This window comes from Stegastes partitus, unplaced genomic scaffold (genome assembly GCF_000690725.1).
Source record: "Stegastes partitus isolate 25-593 unplaced genomic scaffold, Stegastes_partitus-1.0.2 Scaffold2982, whole genome shotgun sequence".
In the NCBI taxonomy this organism is placed as follows: Eukaryota; Metazoa; Chordata; class Actinopteri; family Pomacentridae; genus Stegastes; species Stegastes partitus.
The window spans coordinates 1,836-5,251 of NW_007580713.1; the positions used below are offsets into that span (position 1 = coordinate 1,836).

General features: G+C 42.9%; 1 long non-coding RNA gene across 1 annotated transcript; it reads right to left on the reverse strand.

The window, feature by feature from the left end:
- Window positions 1-2,934: 2,934 nt before the first annotated feature.
- LOC103375813 (uncharacterized) lies at window positions 2,935-3,405 on the reverse strand. Its single transcript, XR_521256.1, has 2 exons — window positions 3,335-3,405; window positions 2,935-3,232 (listed from the first exon to the last, which is right to left on the reverse strand). It is a non-coding gene; the product is annotated as an uncharacterized LOC103375813 (long non-coding RNA).
- Between the last annotated feature and the right edge of the window lie 11 nt (window positions 3,406-3,416).

Genomic DNA, 3,416 nt, shown 5'->3' on the forward strand with positions numbered 1-3,416 from the left:
TCTATCACAGGGCTACACTTAGAGACAGACAACCAAGCACACTCACATTCACACCTACGGACAATTTACAATCACCAATTAACCTCAGCATGTTTGTGGACTGTGCGAGGAAGCCGGAGAACCCGGAGAGAACCCACGCTGCACGGGGAGAACATGGACACTCCAGAAAGATCCTAAGCGTCATAACCAGGACGTGAATCGCCGACCTTCTAACTGTGATACGGTGCTAACAACCAAGGCACTGTGCAGCCCAGCTCTTAAAATGCTCTTTAAAAGTCAGACTACAATTATGTGTTAATCATGACTTCATTTTACCACACTGTTGCTACTTCTGCTATTTCTTAAAAATAGAAGTGTCTTCGTCTTTTGTCGATCTCTTCTTTTTGAGGTTGAATCTTCCATCGCAGCTTGAACTCAGTCAATCCCTGATCCCTGAGCGTCGCATTCATCTGATGAAGGAGGAGAAACATTAGATGTGATGCATGTGTAAAGTGCTTTAAAGTAACAGGTTCTCAAAAACACATTTGGTCAAGTCTGGACAGACATGGATGTGAACTGGAAACTGACTGGCTGGCAGAGGTGTTCAAAGGCATGGCGGGAATGAACTTGTTGTTATTGCTCGGGTTTAATTGTTATTATGGATTCTGACGTGATTTTTGTCACCAAACTTATCCTGCAGCTTCAAGAAAACACATACAAATGGCTATGGGAAGGACGTTCACGTCTGTTTAGTGACTCCCTATCTGTTGTGTTAAACATCTAAATAAGAGTCTCTCCCAAGTCACACTGGTTTAATGGATCTATAGCAGCCGCATGATGCTGTTTCTGTTCTTTCAACACAAACAACACCAACAAGGCTAAGGGAAGGACGTTCATGCATGTGAACTTTTCAAAGTGAAAGCTCTGAGTGAGCTAAAAATGTTACCAGGATGCATCGGGCTTACACCACCTTTCAAAATAAAAGTTCTGAAATGTTACATAAGACTTACAAAGGGCTCTGAAATGTGCAGGTTTTTCAAAACAAACATGCCACCTCATGGCTTCCTCCTGTGGCTGGACAAACCATCTGCATGCTTGGGTTCCCTTTCAAAATAAGACCTCAAACCCAGTGACAGAGTTCAGTCAACTGTTGTAGCCTAGATTTAAAAGTTAAAAAATAAAATAATATATATATATTTATTTATTTGTTTTAAACTCTGAGTTCTATAGTTCATTAAAAAACACTGGTCTTTATAATGACTGATCAGGGTTTTGTAGTGTGCTACACTTTCAAAATAAAAGCTCAGAGGTGTCAGAAGGAACTGATTATGATTTGTAATGTAATTTTTTGATTTGTTGTGTCTTTTTAAAATGCTATGTATAATTATAGCAGGACATATCTACTGACAGAAGCTGCAATGGCACACTCTTCAGAAATGTCTTAGTTCTATTTGCCACTGCATTAGGAATCTCTATCATGGCAAACTTGGCATATGACATAATCACTAGCCTATTCGTTGTCCTTGGCTGTCCTAGACTTTTTGTTTGTTTCAGAAGTCATGGTCTACATTTGCACGATAGATCCAGAGACTATGTCACTGAGTTTTGCCTGGTCTAGGATCTGGATGTTAACATCTGGATCTGAAAGGTCAGCATCAGTCTGAATCTTCATCTTCACAATGGTCTTCTTCACACTTTGGACTAGACAGCCCCAAAAAATTACAAAGCAAAGACGAAACATGATTGCATTGCCAGAAAAAAAATGAAATGTATTCACAATGTTTGTTTTTTGTTTCACTACCGTGACACCAGAAGGGTTCCTTCTTGTCACAACTGAAATCTTTCCAAAAGTGATCTGATCTCTCAGTCACACAGTGCTGACGATGGTAATAGTTATTTGGCTCTCCATTCGCCCAGTTTGTGAAGGAGCTGCTGCTGTTGTTGGACCACCTCTATGGTTGTCAGTACAAGCCGATCCACCTCTTACTGTTTGGCAGGAGTGACATCACCTGTCCGTTCTCCTGATCATTCTCAATCATAGCCAGGTCTGTGTGGTGTGTTCTGCAGTAAGCCTGAGCATCCTTCCAGTTCATTGAATTTTGAATCAGAGTATATATCTTCTGTCCTGGAGGATTTGTATCTACAATAGAAGATACACCAAGCTCGTTTGAGACTCACAACAGCACGATCATCATCATCAATATATCAATACAAACTTGATCTTACCCTGGAAACAAACAAAATAATATTCATCGTCGCAGGAATAATCATCCCACGTTCCTTCCTTTGTCACAAACCCACACCTCTGTTTTCCTTTATGATTATTTGGTTCATTTAGTGTCTCAGGGATAATCATCCCATTTTCCGTTAAACACAAACACACAGAACTGATTTGCTTTAGCACTATTAGGATAACCTGGGCTCCAGTTCTGGTAACCAGTTCTGCCTGTTTCACCAGTTGCTGACCATCTCCAGGAGATTGAATCATTACTCCAAGTTCCCCTCCAGGATTTTGGGTCATCTGTGAGTCCGATCCATGCCAGTGAGGTTTCCAAACTTGGTCTGTTTAATCTATTTGTGTCATCCATGTTGTCAAAGGTGGCCAGATCAGTGTATTTTACTCTGCAGTAATGCTGAGCGTTGGTCCAGTTCATTTTCTGGTCGACATAGCGGTACTCACAAAGGGTAGCCTTAGAGCAGGAAGTCAGGCAAAATCTTGAGAGTCAAAGATAGAGGACACATTTAGCTGCAACGTATTAACTTTGAAACAAGGGTAGTCTGATCATTTTTTCCATAGCTATTTGTGTGGATTTGTACAGATGTGCTGATTAGATGAAGAGCTGCCTTTTGCACCAGTTAAAATAGATTTTCTAAATGTAAATGTTTGGCTTCCATCTGTGATGACCCGAGCTCAGAATCTGTGCGGGCGGACCCAACGAAAAAGAGAGGCAGGAGAAAAGGTTAAAGGAAAAAATTTATTTAACAAGGGAGGGGGAAGTTGAGGGTGTCCAGGTGGAGGAATCCAGTGGGGGTGTCGTGGTGGAGATCCCAGGTGGTAGGTGGGGGTGCGGTGCTCCAGGAGCGGTGCTCGTGCGAATCCTTTTCCCGTGAAGTTCTTCCCAGTGAAGGTGCTTGAGTGGGGATCCGTCGGGTGAAGGTGCTCGTGGCTGTGGGTTCCCATGATGTGTGCTCGAGGGAGAAGAAGAGGCAGGCGTGTGGGGAGAAGCACTGGAGCTGGAGCCGAGATGAGACGCTGGAGATACAGAGGAGAAAAACAATGAACTTGAGACACTCGAAAACGGTAGACTTAGCTTGATGCTTCACAAGAGGTTGCTGCTAAGCGGCCTGACTGTACCACGGTGAGGAATCACAATCATCTGGCGCTGAAGGTCTGTGAGCTGCCCGTATTTGTACGGCTGGCTGCTGATGAGTTGATG